Source organism: Ambystoma mexicanum, chromosome 6p (assembly GCF_040938575.1).
Source record: "Ambystoma mexicanum isolate Mex_15411 chromosome 6p, UKY_AmexF1_1, whole genome shotgun sequence".
Classification (NCBI taxonomy): Eukaryota; Metazoa; Chordata; class Amphibia; order Caudata; family Ambystomatidae; genus Ambystoma; species Ambystoma mexicanum.
Window position 1 is genome coordinate 160,514,023 of NC_090935.1, and position 20,396 is coordinate 160,534,418.

Below are 20,396 nucleotides of genomic sequence, written 5' to 3' on the forward strand. Positions count from 1 at the left end.
TCATTTTATGAAAATGCATTGAATAATGTACTCCTGTTGTATCTGTGAGATGAGCTGTGCAATGGTGCCGTGTATCTTTCTGTGACCACCAATAAAAAACAGCTTAAAAAAAAAGAATATTTTAATTTATAATACACCTGTACACAGCAATAAGAGCATCAGGCACTGGTACTTTAATGCCGAGATCCAGTCGTACAAACAGGCCTTGAGGAGATTGATCAGAGGGTAAAGAGAAATTCGTGGTCTGTGCTGGATGCAAAGGCAGTTATTAGAAGGAAGAAGAAGAACCACAAAAATAAAGTGAGGTCACTGAAATGTCATCTCCATCAGATGGAGGGTGAGAAAATGCTACCTGCCATAGTTAACAAAGCAGATATTAACTATTGGAAGATAGTTAATTATAGAGATGTCTTTCAGTCTAGGTCACAAACCTGATTTCTGAAGAAAGTTGCGTGACTCACTTCAAGCACCTGTACGCAACATCAGTAGATAATAATGTGAGACTCAGTGGCCCAGATCGTCTAGATTGCTGCATGAATATTACTAGGGAAGAAATAGAACGGTTAATTAACAGAGTGTAGTGTTGTACTTATCTTTTTGCATTGGGTGCACACAGTGCTGCTGATGGTAGAACACAGCTATGTCATATGGAATGTGATGGGACCTGAAGGTTCCAAGAGCTACAGTTGGGAACACAGGATGGGAGAACCTTACTGAAAGGATGTCATCTGTTTAGCTCCCTGCTCCTTTCTATATAACTAGCCCTGTAACTCTGTAACGTATAAATAAACTCACTCCTTTTATATATACAAGTCTCCTGTACCTTACCTGAATCCAGATGTCTTCTTACCATCCACGATACTACAAATGGCGACGAGGATGGGATGAACAGGTGTTTTCTGGCTCCAGCTAAACTCATATACATGGCCTGTTCATCCCAAGATGAAAGGACCCACTAAAGAAAATTCTGCAGACTCCTGGCATCATAAAAAAATGCTTTTGGCAGAGGTCCATGATGAGCCCAGCAGTGGCACAGCCCAGCGCCAGCTTCCATGTGAGATGACTTCATGAGATGACTTCAATTATCATCCTGCGCATGGTATGAGCCGTGCTATTTTATATTTATACGGCAGGCCGCCGGCAAGACAGTTGAGGAGCATCCTTGTCAATTAAGGTACTGTGCGGCATGGCTGGGGGTTTGCAGCAGCGTTTAAACTAAGGGCCGGGGTGCCCACTGCTACTGCTGTGTTACAGGGCTATGGAAGGCTTGAGATGCCCCTTTGTATGCAGCTGCTAATAAAGAACTGTGCGTGTATACGCAGCACTGATGGGAAGTGCGCTATTCTCCGCACCAAAGTATGAATACTCAGAGATGATGTTTACGTCCAGACATTAAGGGCAAGCTGGTTAACAGAATTGCAGTGTTGGCACATGGGCTAAAATGTTCCTGCTCTGCGCGCCACCCAAATATCGTGAATCGGAGCCCTGCTATGTCTTTTATGGTGTGCAGAGGCGGCCCCTTTATCACCGTTAATGTAACGGCCGAGATCTGCACTGCGCAGTGAATATTTTAAAGTGATGATGAAATGGAACGTTCTGAGCGCATCAGTGAAGCTGCGAACTCTGGGTTTATGAGTGTTCCTGTTCGTTAATGTTACGAGCTGCGTTTAAGTTGCTTCTGTGATTGCAGAAGGGAATATATATTTGAGGAACGGACATTAAAAACGTTGCCAGCGTGATGATGTTTACAGGAAGTGTTATGCCTCCGTTCCGTATGTGAAATGCGGCTTATGTTCTGCGTGCTTCGTGTACACTGGGTGACCAAGCAAGATGAAAACAAATGAAGATAACTGCACTCGTGGAAATAGCGGCATGTGAAGTGCAGAGACACGCGCTGAAGCTAAGTGAGCAATACATGATCCTGAAAAAAAAAAAAAAGAACAACGTTGTCACCTGTTTCAACGTGTCTTTTAGTTGTGGCTGCGTGTATTTAACCAGCGACAGCACATTTTTAATGGATTTTGTATGTTGCAGTGCCGTGACCGTCATTGTCATGAGGGATATTTATAAAATGAATGCCGATCCGTTTGCTGCTGTAGTTACAGTGTGTTGGCAGTACTTCATGGAGAAATGGACGAATTGACAGGTACTGTGTTTTTATAAACCGCAGCGCTGCCGAGTCAAGGTTAAAGGTTAATGATTTACTTCGCCATTAACCTGCCAGAAGTTATTTATGATACAAAATGAAGGGGGCATTAGCAATGCCTTTCACACTAATGAAAGCAGTGTTTATTCCACGTGTAATTCATGGACATTTTACTTTTAAGTACAGAAATGTTTCTGGCTGATTTTTCATGTGTAATTTATGCACTTCAATCTATTTAAATGTTTAATAGTAATGCAATTTTATAATGCTTGCAACTAATAGGAGCCAGTCAGTGTTGCCATAATCTGAATGTTTAGGTTAGGTTAGGGTATGTGCAACGGTAATATATGTTACTTTGTATTGATGCATATGCCAATATTTTAAAGGGTGACTGGGTGTGATTGCACTTACTATATGAGGATGAGTGGGTGTATTTATGCATAACACTATATCTAACCAACAAACAGCACAAAGAAAAAAATTATTTTTTCCTGCGTGTAGTGTTTAACAATATTATAGGATTTTCAGGTCTTCAAATGCTGAATTTCATATATATTTGCAATGCATATTGATATATTAAATGTATTATTTCCAAGGGGAAATATGTTCATTAATAATATATTATCCAAGATGTGGATTGGAATAAGTATAATTTAAGTGGCACAGCATCGTTCTGTTGTCATGTTAGAGTATAATATTTTTTTTTGGCACAGCATCGTTCTGATGTCATGAAATATATAAGTGAAATTGCTGAGTGATCTCCATGTTAAAGGAGATAGCCCTATGGTTAAATGTGACATGAATGTTGCATGGTATGTATACCATTTTTTGGGCATATTACATATGGCATGCATGTGAAGATATTACCGGTTTATTTTCCTTCGCCTAACATGTTTTTTTAAACCTTGGATGCTTTCAATTTTTGGCTGCATTCAAAACAATTTTTTTTTCCCAAAGATCATTTGCACTTGGACTCAGATCTGATCAGTCTCTGTCGCGGTGTATTCTCTTCTCGCGCTGTTTTTTTCCAGCTGCGTTGTTTTAATGTGATCTTTGTTTTGTGAGTTTGCTTTCCTGCATTTTCCCACTTTTCATTGTTTCTTATGGCAGGGTGTGCATGTGAATATGTGATGGCGCAAACCACAGGTATTTCTGAGAGGAATGGTGGTGTATGTAGTTATGCAGTTATGGTTGTGAGGCAAATGTAATGTTGATAAGGATAAAATATAAGAGGTTCATATGAATGTTAGATAGTTCCTGATGGTTGCGTGAGTATGCGGTTGTGCTGGGTGTGGCAGACCCTTGTCTACAGGTGGCAGATGGAGTGGGAGGAGATACGCTCTGATGGTTGAGAGTGTGGCAAGGAACGTATGTGCTCGCAAGTGGCAGTTGTGAGGCCCGGGAGTGGCAGTCCCGGGCAGGTGGTGATTTGTGTACTTGGTTGTTTTGATTGTTAGTTACGTGAATGTGGATACGCTTTCTTGGTTGTGAATGTTGTATAGGTTTTACGGATTTGCAGGAGTGTGTAATTTTGAGAGCCTCTTTTAATGCTTGGTTTGTGATACTTTGTTTGGTGTTCAATTGAAGAGAGGGAGATGTGTAGTGTTGTACTTATCTATTTGCACTGGGTGCACACAGTGCTGCTGATGGTAGAACACAGCTATGTCATATGGAATGTGATGGGACCTGAAGGTTCCAAGAGCTACAGTTGGGAACACAGGATGGGAGAACCTTACTGAAAGGATGTCATCTGTTTAGCTCCCTGCCCCTTTCTATATAACTAGCCCTGTAACTCTGTAACTTATAAATAAACTCACTCCTTTTATATATACAAGTCTCCTGTGCCTTACCTGAATCCAGATGTCTTCTTACCATCCCCGATACTACACAGAGGTAGTAAGTCAGGAGCTCTGGGACTGAATAAACTTTATAATTAAGACTTTAAGGGCAGCCCAGGTGTATGGGCCAGAATGCTATTGGATTTATTTAATCCCATATTGACCTTGAAAAAGATTGCGGAGACATGGAGACTTTCTCATGTCATTCCAATCTTTAAAAGGGTGATAGATGCGACCCTGTAAACTATAGGTCCAATTTGATTTATTTAATGCCATATTGACCTCGAAAAAGATTGCGGAGACATGGAGACTTTCTTATGTCATTCCAATCTTTAAAAGGGCGATAGAGGCAACCCTGTAAACTATAGGTCCAACGCCCTTTTAGATGCTGATTCCAAGATTTGCACCTGGTTTTGACTGGGCTGAAAAGTTGGGCCGAAGAACATAATATCCTACAACCTAACCATGTTGGTTTAGGGGAGGCATTGGTACAAAATTGGCAACAAACTTGGGATAAGTCTTCACCTTCCAGTTATGTGGCAACCATTGACTCGGAGCAAGTTATGGTGTCGAAACTGATATAATATTGTTTCGTCTTCATTGTATATGTTGGCCTATGCCCAGTCGCTTTGCAAGGAAGTCTGTATTGCAAGGTCGTGACCTTAAGTTAATCAAGCCTCCATTTTAGGTTAGACCGCCATTTTGGTTTGTCGTGCAAAGTCACCCTGTGGACTAAAATGGCCGACCTGTGTCCTCTTGTTTTCACTTTAACCTCTTCAACCTCTGTAGGCTATATGTTAGGGTCATGTAGACCTTGTCCTTTCTTGACCTGGGGATCAGGGGATTACTTGAATCGGCGATATTAACCTACAAGTATACAAGAACAATAATGCTATTTAAACATGATATGCGAAACATCTGTTTGACCTGCATTGAAGCAAATGTGTAAAGAGTGTAAAGTCACATCCAGAGAATAATAGTACTTGTTAGTAAATGTATTAAGAAGTAAACCACATGCACAAGATATGTAAATTAGGAATGAACCTGGCGCGAACCCTAGCCCAGTACATGATTAAACTCGTAGGAGGCTGGACATCGTTACGAAGAAACTGTATAAATATACTGATGTCCAGCTAGCAATTCCTGTTCACTGCTCACATTGAACCTGCTGGTGGTCTCTGTGAAGTACTGACGGCCAAATAGCTATTTGTGTACTTTGTTTTATAAACTGTTCAGTATTGCAATAAAGATTCTGGGAATCTTTACAAGCCTGTGTTGGTGTATTTCTCTTTGCATGGTGTAAAAGCCTTAATATTGTATTTTCTGATTCCACAAATGGGATAAATTCCACTGTTGGGGTCTTCAGAATGACCTTTGACCATCTTGAAGCATCTTCATTGGGAATTCAAATAGAAAGTTCGCTTAAACCTAGAGAGTAACTTCACTGGTGAAATCGCAACGGCAGGTGGCTTATGCAAGGGATGTATCCTGGCACTGTTTCTTTTTAACATTTGTATGGCAGATTTGGGATAGGTGCTAAAAGGGACGTCTTTCATTCAAGCTACAGTCATTGGGCAGAAAATGTTTTGGGTCTCATATGAGGATGACATTAGTTTAATGGATACTTCGGTGACTGGGCTTCAAAGAATGTTAACAGGTTTTTCAAAATACTCAAATAAGAATGAGTTGATTATTTAGTTTAGTTTAATAATAATGTGATACAGTTTAGAATATAAACTTTACACATATGTATATTAAAGAGTAAAATACAGATATATAACATCAATAAAAAGAAATCAAACAATATTAAATAAACAAGCCAAAATCAAACGGGACAAGGGGAGACATATGTTTCTAGTTCAAGACAAGTTGTTCTTATGATCAAGTTATCAATGATGTATCTAGTTAATTTGTCATCATGTAGTCATATTACTTAGGATTTACACTAATCAGTGTCTCCCCTTTCCTGGTCTAAAGAGCAGCTAGTTTCATTAGATTGAAAGTCAAAAATTCATAGACCTTATAAAGGGAAGCAGTCTTTTAGGACTTGTGATATATACTTTAGGTCTGCCTAGTCCTATTCGCATTAGCGTAATTTAACTGTTATAGGACTAAATGCTTATCGCTAAAAGATTTCTCGATATTCAGCCATATGCTATACATCGCTGTTTGAGTTTTTATAGACGTTGAATTTAAGCTATGATGCCAATACCATGGCTCTTCTATGTGGGCAGGATTATGGACCACTTTCCCATAACATTGTTCGTATATTTCGAGCATTGTCGGGCAGGCTGTTAAAAGGTGCATAGCTGTTTCGTTGATGGAAGAGTTCTTGCACATACGACAGTATCTTTCGTGTGGTAATATATGTTTCTCTACCCACTTATTGGCTAATACCGGAAGACAATCCAGGCGTAGCAAAAGAAGGAAGTATCTAAGTTGATTATAAACATTGCTAAAACTACGAATGTTGTCTTCTGTGCTGGTATAAAAAAGAACAATCATAAATGGTGGCTCAATAACCAAAAAGTGGAAGTGGTGGATGAATTTGAATTTACACTTCCACATCTTTGTCCGGCCTTGTAAGACTGCATTTATGCAGATTTAAAAGCAAAGGGCAAAATCTTGGCATCCCAAATGAGGCATTTTAATAACAGATATGGGAGGCTTTCAGTGTTGCCTGTTCGCATATTTTGCAAAGCTAAAGTGCTGCCGGCACTTATATGTGTTTTGGAAATCCACCATAATTCACTTACTTATGACTTTACAGTATTGGAAGGTTCTCTTTGCAAAGCTGTATTATCATTGCCTCCTCCCCTACCAATGGCTGCAATTCGATTGGATCTGGGTTTGATTTCATTGAACATGAGAATTATTTGGAAACACATTTTATTGTGTCATAAAATTGACATTCCTTCTCTGGCTCCTTATTGGAAAAACTAACATAATTGACATTTGGATAATTGTAGGAATTTTTAACTACGTGGGATTCGATCAGCAAATGGTATTGCAGAATCCAGCAGCATACAAAATGCAATGGTGTTATGATTGGTGCCAAACTAGGTGTGAGTTGGAAAGCTACAAAAGAATGCCTGATCTGTTGAGTAACATAAACAGTATATCGTTTTCGTCCTGTATTTGTAGCACTTTCCATCAAGGAAATTCGGTAATGCTCTGTTCAGATTTAGATCAAGGGGTCGATTCATGGAAATAATGTGCGCCGAAAATTCCTGCGCAGAGGTGCCAAAACGTGCGAATCGCAGTAAAAGTGCGAAAATCGCAGTGCAAGTGCGAAAATCGCAGGGAAACCAGCGCACATCGATTCATGGAAGTCCGTGCGCGAGAAAAACATTGGATGTGCGCTAAAAATGTGCGCCGCGCACGCCGGCGCACAGGTCATCCAACAGCGTGCGCTACGGCCACTGCGAAATCGCACATAGCGCGGCGCACATCACAAAAGTAGGCGGAACACGGGGCGTAACACTCGGAATGGGGAACAACGCGTGAAAATATGGGCGTCACGGGGGAAGTACAGGAGGCAAGTGCGCGGAACGCCCACACGCTCGCCTACAACCGGTATTCATGGAATCGAATAGGGCAAACCAACGCACGGTCAAAGACGCGCACAGGGCCAAACAAGTACGCCACAAGAAAGCAGCCGGTAGCGCCCCTGCGACTGAAAAAAATGTGCGCCGAAATGTGCGCTAACAAAGAGCACCCATATACAGCCATGATGAATGGGCCATAGAGTGGCCCTCTAGGACAAATGAGGTGCAAAGGGGCACCGACAAACACGGACACCCGCTGTATGAAAAATAGCATGTGCGCGTGTTCCTGGGTGCGCGGGAAGTTCCACACGCGATTGGCCTGGGTACGTGTACTTCGGGGTGCGCGGGAAGTCCCACACACGATTAGCCTGGGTACGTGTACCTCGGGGTGCGCGGGAAGTTCCACACGCGATTGGCCTGGGTAGGTGTACTTGGGGGTGCGCGGGAAGTTCCACACGCGATTGGCCTGGGTACGTGTACTTCGGGGTGCGCGGGAAGTTCCACACGCGATTGGCCTGGGTACGTGTACTTCGGGGTGCGCGGGAAGTTCCACACGCGATTGGCCTGGGTACGTGTATTCCGAGGTGCGCGGGAAGTTCCACACGCGATTGGCCTGGGTACGTGTATTCCGAGGTGCGCGGGAAGATTCACACGCGAATTCAGCAGGGTACGTGTATTTCGGTGGTGCCGGGGAATTCTACACGTGATTTGGCCATGTGGGTCCTCCCAGGTGTTCCCTCTGCACCCTCCACGGCCCCTGCAGGCAGCCCACACCACAGGGTACTACCTTGCACCCCTGCTCATTTCCGACAGGCAACCCATCCAGCATGGCCATGCCCACCAGCCAACCCACATGTCACCTTGCACTACTGATCACCAACACATGTCTCCCATCACCCCCACCCCCCAGCAGTGCAGAGGCAGCCTCCACCAGGCCCCCACTCATGTCTCCCATCACCCCCACCCCCCAGCAGTGCAGGGGCAGCCTCCACCAGGCTCCCACACATGTCGCCCTGCACCCCCACCCCCCAGCCACCAGGGGCAGCCTCCACAAGGCCCCCACACATGTCTCCCATCACCCCCACCCCCCAGCAGTGCAGGGGCAGCCTCCACCAGGCCCCCACCCATGTCTACCACCACCCCCACCCCCAGCACTGCAGGGGCAGCCTCCACCAGGCCCCCACTCATGTCTCCCACCACCCCCAACCCCCAGCAGTGCAGGGGCACCCTCCACCAGTCCCCCACTCATGTCCAACTCATGTCTCCTGCACCCCCACCCCCCAGCATCCAGGGGCACCCTCCACCAGGCCCCCACCCATGTCTACCACCACCCCCACCCCCCAGCCACCAGGGGCAGCCTCCACCAGGCCCCCACCCATGTCTACCACCACCCCCACCCCCCGGCCACGAGGGGCTGCCTCCACAAGGCCCCCACTCATGTCTCCCATCACCCCCACCCCCCAGCAGTGCAGGGGCAGCCTCCATCAGGCTCCCACACATGTCCCCCTGTACCTCCACCCCCCAGCCACCAGAGGCAGCCTCCACCAGGCCCCCACTCATGTCTCCCACCACCCCCACCCCCCAGCCACCAGAGGCAGCCTCCACCAGGCCCCCACTCATGTCTCCCAGCACCCCCACCCCCCAGCAGTGCAGGGGCAGCCTCCACCAGGCCCCCACCCATGTCTACCACCACCCCCACCCCCCAGCCACCAGGGGCAGCCTCCACCAGGCCCCCACTCATGTCTCCCATCACCCCCACCCCCCAGCAGTGCAGGGGCAGCCTCCACCAGGCTCCCACACATGTCCCCCTGCACCCCCACCCCCCAGCCACCAGGGGCAGCCTCCACCAGGCCCCCACCCATGTCTACCACCACCCCCACCCCCCAGCCACCAGGGGCAGCCTCCACCAGGCCCCCACCCATGTCTCCCATCACCCCCACCCCCCAGCAGTGCAGGGGCAGCCTCCACCAGGCTCCCACACATGTCCCCCTGCACGCCCACCCCCCAGCCACCAGGGGCAGCCTCCACCAGGCCCCCACTCATGTCTCCCATCACCCCCACCCCCCAGCAGTGCAGGGGCAGCCTCCACCAGGCCCCCACCCATGTCTACCACCACGCCCACCCCCCAGCCACCAGGGGCAGCCTCCACCAGGCCCCCACTCATGTCTCCCATCACCCCCACCCCCCAGCAGTGCAGGGGCAGCCTCCACCAGGCTCCCACACATGTCCCCCTGCACCCCCACCCCCCAGCCACCAGAGGCGGCCTCACCAGGCCCCCACCCATGTCTACCACCACCCCCACCCCCCAGCCACCAGGGGCAGCCTCCACCAGGCCCCACTCATGTCTCCCATCACCCCCACCCCCCAGCAGTGCAGGGGCAGCCTCCACCAGGCCCCCACCCATGTCTACCACCACCCCCACCCCGCAGCCACCAGGGGCAGCCTCCACCAGGCCCCCACCCATGTCTACCACCAGCCCCACCCCCCAGCCACCAGGGGCAGCCTCCACCAGGCCCCCACCCATGTCTACCACCACCCCCACCCCCCAGCCACCAGGGGCAGCCTCCACCAGGCCCCCACTCATGTCTCCCATCACCCCCACCCCCCAGCAGTGCAGGAGCAGCCTCCACCAGGCCCCCACTCATGTCTCCCATCAACCCCACCCCCCAGCCACCAGGGGCAGCCTCCACCAGGCCCCCACCCATGTCTACCACCACCCCCACCCCCCAGCCACCAGGGGAAGCCTCCATGTCAGGGAGAATCCTCTGTTTAGGCTGAATTTCCTAACCTAGTGAGTCCCCCAGCAGCTTTGCTGGATTTCTGGAGTTTGTTTTTTCCATCCTGCCAAGAGTGAGACTCCTTTTTCTCCCACTCTTGGACATGAATGTGTGTAATTCCTTTGAATGTCAATGTGTTCTATGGGCTATGGGGTCTTTTACTCCATAGGGTCTCATATGTTTTGCTATATGTGTTACACCGCACCCTACGTGCTGTAACACTGGGGCGTCCTAGCGGACCTCCACCATAGACTCCATACCCGGGGACTGACTACTGTCTCCCCGTGCATGTAAAGTCACCATTGGCTTTACTAGACCTAAATTTACTAACAGAACTAGTACACACCATCTTATTGTGGACGTGCTAGTAGGGGTCATTCGATTACCCCTAGGTCTGTTATTCGAGGGGGCACTGTCCCGTCCCCCCTCGTCGAGTTTTGGCTGGTGGCAGTGGAAACTACTTGTTATGTTCGACCCCGAACAACCCTATGGGATTCGTCCCATTGTTGGAGATTGATACTTTTCCTCGTTAACCTCTAACATACCATCAGTTTACTTATCTTAAATAGGTTTACCGGATGGTATTTTCTGCCAGAACTCGGTTTTTAAAAATGGCGTCTGTGTTCGTCTCTGTGACTCCTAAACCAAAGGTTGAGCCCTTTGTTCCACTTTTGGCGGGCTTCTGCACAGAGACCCTCCAAAGTGGTGCCATTCTGTCTGGGTTACCACAGTGGTGTGGGAGGGGGTTTAGGCACCCTGGACTGAGTTGCCTTGCCAACTCCGGTCGCACTCTGGTGTGATTGGCCCAAGTGGTGAGCCTCCCCGCTCACCACTTAGCGTGTATTGATTGACAGGTAGGCTGAAAGAATGGGGGTTTTCTGCACAAAAGCAGGGCTTTTGGGACTGGATCTGAAGAAGTCGCCACAGGACCTAAGAATCCGACAAGGGTAAAGCTGAGCCGACCTGCAACGACGACACCTCCGGTGGAGCCCTGCTGAACCGACTCACCACTTCCCGACGACAGAGGAGATCTCCCTGCCGGAGAGTCTCTTCCCCTGACTGGTGGGAACAACCAGTCACCCTTGCTTTTTCTTCGCCCAGGACGCGGTGGTCGAATTGCCTGTGCAGAGCACCTCGGCAACCGGATAGCCACTACCCCTGTACCGCGACCAAAAGGTGGTGCCTTGTGACGGAGCACTCCGCGGCTGGTCTCTTCCCTGGTGGTGCACCGGACTTCACTTTTCTTCGACGACGAGATCATCTCTACTCTTGGCAAAGACCCGACATGCATCCACCACCAGGAACAACTGCCCCCGCCGGAGCTGTCTCTCCACAAACAAGTTACCGTGTCCGCCTGGCTTCCCTTTCTACCGGATCGAGTGAGGTGTCTTAATCCACGCCTTTCCTTTGGGTCGCCTCCAAGCTTTCTTTAGCGTGTTGTTCTGAACTGGTCCATTCTTCCGATAACAATTTGCTACAAAGACTCGAACGCATTTCCACTAAGAGACTTTTTGGGACATATCGCCTTGCCTCTCTCCGAGTGGGCCTGGCCTCTGAACTTTATGATCTATTGTGGTTCTTGTCTTCTTGCCTTGCATTTTCCCGTGAAGTATTGAACTGTGTTGATTTCGTAACCTGCTTATTTTTCTCTCCCGTCCTAACGAATACTAGAGTGCCATCTAGGTTGAAGCATACACCTCTGTCTGCAAATAAGTGATGCTGGTAGAACCTAGACTTGTTGAACTATTATTAGGGGGATTGAACTGTTTCCTTCGTAGAGTAATTGTAATTGAAGTGTTTGCCGTGATAGTGCCAGAGTGTTTTCCATAGATGTGTCGTTATAAATAAATACCTTTATATCTTTACACCGAAGCCTTGTTGCGTGTTTGCTTGTCTTACTGTGTAGAATTGCCCTATATTGTATACTCCACATACTGCCTAACTCTTCTTGAGGGAAGTCTGACTGCTCAGCCACAGCTACCAAGTGAATCTGTGTGGTACAGACTGCTACCAAGTGGGTTTACTGCCAAACACCTGTAGTCCTAAATCTTTTGCAGTGGTCCCAGAGGGAACTGCACAGGTTTCCGCCTAACACTGGTGGCAGCAGTGGGATTTGTATCGAGTATGCAGTTTAGAGTGCTTTTCGACACTTTAGGATAACTAACCACAAAGCTTAGCACTAAAAAGCAACTTTCAAAAACATGTCTACTATGGAAGCTTACAGTCAAGAGTCCTTGTCCGGTGAAAATACTGAGAGTTTACGAGCTCTCTGTAGGCAAGAGAATCTTTCTGTAAGAGGCAAGAAATTAGAATTTATAGCGAGATTGCTGGAAAACCAAAGTCTGGGTACTGGTTCAGAGGAACCAATTTCTCCAGCAAATGTAGATAACAGTGATGGTGTTGATCTAAGTCATAATTGTGATGATAGTGATGAAGAGGCTGAAGAGGAAGGAGAGGCTAACAAAACTGTCTCCCCTGCTCCTCTACCTGCCTTACCAGCTGTACCTACGGGGCCCATACCAGGTCCCACATGTAACCCTGCTTATTTTGAACTTGAAAAAATGAAGCTCGAATTAGAATACAAACGGTTCTTGGCTCAATCTGAACGAAACCAAGAGCTCGAGTTCAGACGGATGAATGCCCAGGCTGAGCAGAAGCAAGCTGAGTTAAGACTCAGGGAAATAGAACTTAATCACGAGTTAGAGATGAAAAAGTTGTCTGTGGAAAGTGCTTCTCTCTGCTCTGGTTCCTCTAGGAGCTCCAGTCCCAAAAGACCCCGGATGCCGAAGAAATTAGTGGGTATGTATGAACCGAGATTGGATGTGTTGGATTGGTTAAAACTGTTTGAGTACTATCATGGGCTCCAGGACATCACCGGGAATGAGTTACTTCCCTGGTTGTCCTCTAGGCTCCCCCCTGTTGCGACTGATGTGGTAATGGAGTTGGGGGAGGCGGATAAGACGGATTACAAAAGTGTGAAACTAGCTTTAATAGCTAGATTCGGGAAGACCCCTTCCCAATATCTTAAGAGGTTTAGAACCCTCAAAAAGCATGATTGTACCACTTGGGCTACCTGGGTGAGTGAAGGGTTGAAAAACTTAGAGGGATGGATTAAGGGTTACAAAGTGAACACTTATGAGGGTATGAAGAATCTTTTTATGTTGGAGTCGATTTATGATGCCTGTTCTCCTGAGCTCAGACAGCACTTGGCTGATTCGAAGGAATTGGATTCCCGGAAACTAGCTAGGGCTGCTGACTTATGGGTTGCCAACAGGGCTACTCATAAGGATTCTGGGGCAACTCAGAAGAAGGATGAGGGAAAACAGCCTAAGAAAGACTCAAAAGAGAATTCGAATAACTCAAATTCCAAAGAGGGCCCTAAACAAAACCAGAAGGGTAAGCCACAAGGAAAACCGCAGCAGAATAGTGTTTCTTCTGGTGTCAAACCGGAAGGAGGCCAGAACAAGCCACCATTCCAAAAAGCATTCAGTAAATGCTTTGTTTGTGGCTCGACTGACCACGTGAAAGGAGATCCCAGATGTAAGGGTAAACCTTCAGGGGTCCAGCTTGTCTCCTTAGCCTTCGCTCCAGAGTAGGAAGTCCAAATGGCAAGTGGAAACTTTCTACTGCTGGCTGACGAACCCATTGGAGTCTCAGCCAGCGTTTCTTTAGTATCTCTGGGGTTGTGGGAACAACAGAATTTAGATGTCTATAATTCTATCCCCGATAATACTAAAGAGTATTATAAGGACAGTGTCCAGGTGAATGGTCAGGAGACTCCTGCCATTAGGGACACTGGGGCCAGCATAACTGTGGTGGATAATACGTTTTTTCAGGCTGAGGATGTTGCTAAGCACCCAAACGCCTCATCAAGTTAGCTGGAGGGCCTGTGCAGATGCTTCCCCAATTACCAGTTCTCATCCAGTGTAACGACATGACTGTGAAGATACCTGTCAGCATACAGAGTGAGGTACCAGGACACGTACTGTTGGGTAACGATTTGAAAACTCTCGGAGTTGTATTGCATACTCCCAGACCTCCTAGTAAACGGTTACAGGAGCTAACCAGACCCGCAAGAGAGAGGACCATGCGCGGTACTCTCGAGGAGATGATGAAGAAAGAGATCACTCCTGCTCCACTGGAATTGTCAGCCGCGGTCTCGAAGAAATCAGAAGCGAAAGGGAAACCTAAGACTTCGACCCCGAAACCCACAGCCAGCATTTCAGTGCAGCCAACACGGACTTCCCCGCGGTTGTCCAAAGTTACATCCGTAACTCCACCTCCAGCTGAGGCTGAGAGGGAGGTACAACCCTGTGTGGTAGAATTAGACTCTGAGGAAGAGCTAATGGAAGGCCAGGGACTCATTGGAGATCTGGATCCTGTTGACCATCCTGAGCTGCAGTCTTTACTGGCAGAAGGTGGACCCAGCAGGGCAGACTTCAGTAAGGGACAGAGAGAATGTCCAACTTTGGAATGTCTTCGCCACCAGGCAGAAGCTCAGGCTGAATGGCAAGAGCCTGGGAAATACAGGTTGCACTGGGAAGATGGCCTCTTCTACAGTGAACCGACCGAGTCTGCACCTGGAGACTACAGACGACTTGTAGTACCCCAAGAGAACAGGCCACAGTTCTTGCAGTTAGCCCACAAGATTCCTTTGGCTGGTCACTTGAGTTTCAAGAAGACTAAGGAAAGGCTCTCCCTCTACTTCTATTGGCCAAAGATGGGGGCCGAAGTAGAAAAACACTGCAGGAGCTGCCACACCTTCCAGACCTCTGGTAAGGTTGGCTCCAAGAATGTGGCACCTTTAGTGCCTCTCCCAGTTGTGGGAGTCCCGTTTGAGAGAGTAGGGATTGACATTGTTGGTCCCCTTGATCCTCCCACCTCCTCAGGCAACAGGTTTATACTTGTTGTAGTAGACCATGCTACTAGGTATCCTGAGGCAATTCCTATGAGGACTGTTACAGCTCCGGCTGTGGCTAAGGCCCTCCTTGGTATTTTTACTAGGGTCGGGTTTCCTAAGGAAGTAATCTCTGACAGGGGGTCAAACTTTATGTCCCACTACATGAAAGCCATGTGGAAAACCTGTGGAGTTACTTACAAGTTCTCAACGGCTTACCACCCACAAACCAATGGGTTGGTAGAACGGTTCAACCGAACCATGAAGAGCATGATAGGTGCTTTAGAGGAACCCCTTAGGCGTAAGTGGGACCTTCTACTGCCATGCCTTCTCTTTGCTTATAGAGAAGTCCCTCAGGAGGGAGTAGGTTATTCTCCCTTCGCACTTCTCTATGGTCATCCCGTCAGAGGTCCATTGGCCCTGATTAAGGAGGGGTTGGAGAGTGCTCCTTCCCCCAAGCCAGTCAGAGTGACTGATTACGTGATAGGTCTCCGGAGGAGAATGTTGCACATGATGACAGAAGCAAGCGATAACTTGAAAGCTGGACAAGCATTGATCAAGCACTGGCACGATCAAAAGGCTAAAATGGTTGAGTTCGCTCAAGACCAGCTTGTTCTCGTTATGATCCCAACAAGGCAGAGGGCCTTGCAAGACAAATGGATGGGACCCTTCAGAGTTGTGGGTAAACTCGGAGAGGTTAACTATCTGGTGGACTTGGGCAATCCCAAGGAGGCTCCGACAGTCTTCCACACCAACCGACTCAAAGCGTATGTCTCACGACCTGATGTAGGAGCGTTGCTTCTAGCATCATCCGAGGAAGAAGAAGAGAGTGAAGCTCTTCCGGATCTCCTCAGAGGCTTGTCTTTGGACGAAAAAATTGAAGGAGTAAATCTCTCTTACAATCTGACACCCGAGCAACAAGAAGAGTGCAAATCCATGTTGAATCAGTTTGCCTCTCTGTTCTCGCTTTCACCAGGCTTGACCCCTTGGGGCCAGCATGACATACTCACTGGTGACTGTCTGCCAGTCAAAAGCAGAGGATACCGAATGTCAGAACACGTACGAACCCATATCAAAGGTGAGGTCAGCAAGATGCTTGATCTCGGGGTAATAGAGCCCTCTACTAGTCCATGGTCTAGCCCTGTTGTGTTAGTACCAAAGGCCGGATCTAAAGAGCTTAGATTCTGCGTGGATTATAGAGCTCTTAATGCAGTCACCAAGACTGATGCCCACCCTTTGCCAAGAACAGATGAATTAGTGGATAAACTTGGCGCCGCCAAGTTCCTCAGCACATTTGACTTGACATCAGGCTATTGGCAAATAGCCCTGACGGACCATGACAAGGAGAAAACTGCATTTTCTACCCCCGTGGGCTTATACCAGTTTAAGGTAATGCCTTTCGGATTGAAGAATGCACCTGCTACGTTTCAACGGATGGTAAATCAGGTTCTGAATAGGATGGAGGACTTCTGCATGGCATACTTGGATGACATCGCAATGTTCATCAATTCCTGGGAAGAACATGTAACCCACCTGAGAGATGTTTTGCAGGCTCTTGGACGAGCCAATCTGACCATAAAGGCGAGTAAATGCCAAATTGGACAGAGTAAGGTAGTCTATCTTGGACATGAGGTAGGAGGTGGAGAAATAAGGCCTTTGCTCAGAAAGATTGAAGCTGTGCAAAATTGGACAACACCTACTACTCAAACCCAAGTGAGAGCCTTCCTAGGCCTCACTGGGTATTACAGGAATTTCATAGAGAACTATGGGACCATAGCTTCTCCACTGAATGTCATCTCCTCGCCCAAATTTCCTAAAAAGGTTAGATGGAACGAGGAGTGCAATCAGGCTTTTGAAAACCTGAAAAAGGCTCTTTGCCAAGCCCCAGTACTCAGAGCTCCTGATTACCGCCAACACTTCATTGTGCAGAGAGATGCTTTAAATGTAGGGATAGGTGCCATACTCAGTCAACTGGATGGGAAAGGTAGGGAGCACCCCGTTTGCTTCATCAGCCGCAAGCTGAAGGATCCTGAAACAAGGTGGGCAACAATCGAAAGAGAGTGCTTTGCTATCGTGTGGGCTCTGAAGAAGTTTAGGCCGTACTTGTATGGTTCTACTTTTGTCATTCAGACTGACCACCAACCCTTGAGATGGTCAATGCAAATGAAAGGGGAAAACCCAAAACTATTGAGATGATCAATCTGCCTGCAAGGGTTTGATTTCACCATTGAGCACAGGTCCGGATGTCACCACCAAAATGCTGATGGTCTCTCTAGGATGTATGTCATCGACTAGAGGTATGAGATTCATCCAGGAGTGGATTAAATCCTCCTGTCCCTTAGTCTGGGGGGGGGGGGCGAGTGTTAGGGAGAATTCTCTGTTTAGGTTGAATTTCCTAACCTAGTGAGTCCCCCAGCAGCTTTGCTGGATTTCTGGAGTTTGTTTTTTCCATCCTGCCAAGAGTGAGACTCCTTTTTCTCCCACTCTTGGACATGAATGTGTGTAATTCCTTTGAATGTCAATGTGTTCTATGGGCTATGGGGTCTTTTACTCTATAGGGTCTCATATGTTTTGCTATGTGTGTTACACCGCACCCTACGTGCCGTAACACTGGGGCGTCCTAGCGGACCTCCACCATAGACTCCATACCCGGGGACTGACTACTGTCTCCACGGGCATGTAAAGTCACCATTGGCTTTACTAGACCTAAATTTACTAACAGAACTAGTACACACCATCTTATTGTGGACGTGCTAGTAGGGGTAATTCGATTACCCCTAGGTCTGTTATTCGAGGGGGCACTGTCCCGTCCCCCCTCGTCGAGTTTTGGCTGGTGGCAGTGGAAACTACTTGTTATGTTCGACCCCGAACATAACCCTATGGGATTCGTCCCATTGTTGGAGATTGATACTTTTCCTCGTTAATCTCTAACATACCATCAGTTTACTTATCTTAAATAGGTTTACCGGATGGTATTTTCTGCCAGAACTCGGTTTTTAAAAATGGCGTCTGTGTTCGTCTCTGTGACTCCTAAACCAAAGGTTGAGCCCTTTGTTCCACTTTTGGCGGGCTTCTGTACAGAGACCCTCCAACGTGGTGCCATTCTGTCTGGGTTACCACAGGGGTGTGGGAGGGGGTTTAGGCACCCTGGACCGAGTTGCCTTGCCAACTCCGGTCGCACTCTGGTGTGATTGGCCCAAGTGGTGAGCCTCCCCGCTCACCACTTAGCGTGTATTGATTGACAGCTAGGCTGAATGAATGGGGGTTTTCTGCATAAAAGCAGGGCTTTTGGGACTGGATCTGAAGAAGTCGCCACAGGACCTAAGAATCCGACAAGGGTAAAGCTGAGCCGACCTGCAACGACGACACCTCCGGTGGAGCCCTGCTGAACCGACTCACCACTTCCCGACGACAGAGGAGATCTCCTTGCCGGAGAGTCTCTTCCCCTGACTGGTGGGAACAACCAGTCACCCTTGCTTTTTCTTCGCCCAGGACGCGGTGGTCGAATTGCCTGTGCAGAGCACCTCGGCAACCGGATAGCCACTAACCCTGTACCGCGACCAAAAGGTGGTGCCTTGTGACGGAGCACTCCGCGGCTTGTCTCGTCCCTGGTGGTGCACCGGACTTCACTTTTCTTCGACGACGAGATCATCTCTACTCTTGGCAAAGACCCAACGTGCATCCACCACCAGGAACAACTGCCCCCGCCAGAGCTGTCTCTCCACAAACAAGGTACCGTGTCCGCCTGGCTTCCCTTTCTAACGGATCGAGTGAGGTGTCTTAATCCTCGCCTTTCCTTTGGGTCGCCTCCAAGCTTTCTTTAGCGTGTTGTTCTGAACTGGTCCATTCTTCCGATAACAATTTGCTACAAAGACTGGAACGCATTTCCACTAAGAGACTTTTTGGGACATATCGCCTTGCCTCTCTCCGAGTGGGCCTGGCCTCTGAACTTTATGATCTATTGTGGTTCTTGATTTCTTGCCTTGCATTTTCCCGTGAAGTATTGAACTGTGTTGATTTTGTAACCTGCTTATTTTTCTCTCCCGTCCTAACGAATACTAGAGTGCCATCTAGGTTGAAGCATACACCTCTGTCTGCAAATAAGTGATGCTGGTAAAACCTAGACTTGTCGAACTATTATTAGGGGGATTGAACTGTTTCCTTCGTAGAGTAATTGTAATTGAAGCGTTTGCCGTGATAGTGCCAGAGTGTTTTCCATAGATGTGTCGTTATAAATAAATACCTTTATATCTTTACACCGAAGCCTTGTTGCGTGTTTGCTTGTCTTACTGTGTAGAATTGCCCTATATTGTATACTCCACATACTGCCTAACTCTTCTTGAGGGAAGTCTGACTGCTCAGCCACAGCTACCAAGTGAATCTGTGTGGTACAGACTGCTACCACGTGGGTTTACTGCCAAACACCTGTAGTCCTAAATCTTTTGCAGTGGTCCCAGAGGGAACTGCACAGGTTTCCGCCTAACACTCCACCAGGCCCCCACCCATGTCTACCACCACCCCCAGCCCCCAGCCACCAGGGGCAGCCTTCACCAGGCCCCCACTCATGTCTCCCATCACCCCCACCCCCCAGCAGTGCAGGGGCAGCCTCCACCAGGCTCCCACACATGTCCCCCTGCACCCCCACCCCCCAGCCACCAGGGGCAGCCTCCACCAGTCCCCCACCCATGTCTACCACCACCCCCAACCTCCAGCCACCAGGGGCAGCCTCCACCAAGCCCCCACTCATGTCTCCCATCACCCCCACCCCCCAGCAGTGCAGGGGCAGCCTCCACCAGGCCCCCAATCATGTCTCCCATCACCCCCACCCCCAGCAGTGCAGGGGCAGCCTCCACCAGGCCCCCACCCATGTCTACCACCACCCCCACCCCCCAGCCACCAGGGGCAGCCTCCACCAGGCCCCCACCCATGTCTACCACCACCCCCACCCCCCAGCCACCAGGGGCAGCCTCCACCAGGCCCCCACCCATGTCTACCACCACCCCCACCCCCCAGCCACCAGGGGCAGCCTCCACCAGGCCCCCACTCATGTCTCCAATCACCCCCACCCCCCAGCAGTGCAGGGGCAGCCTCCACCAGGCTCCCACACATGTCCCCCTGCACCCCCACCCCCCAGCCACCAGGGGCGGCCTCCACCAGGCCCCCACCCATGTCTACCACCACCCCCACCCC

At 48.7% G+C, this 20,396-nt stretch overlaps 1 long non-coding RNA gene across 1 annotated transcript in view; it reads left to right on the top strand.

The window, feature by feature from the left end:
* Window positions 1–1,802: 1,802 nt before the first annotated feature.
* LOC138510892 (uncharacterized) overlaps window positions 1,803–20,396 on the top strand; it is a 111,946-nt gene continuing 93,352 nt past the window's right edge. The window contains exons 1-2 of the long non-coding RNA XR_011280446.1: window positions 1,803–1,904; window positions 2,035–2,146. This is a non-coding gene — a long non-coding RNA (uncharacterized lncRNA). The remainder of the gene's footprint in view (window positions 1,905–2,034; window positions 2,147–20,396) is intronic.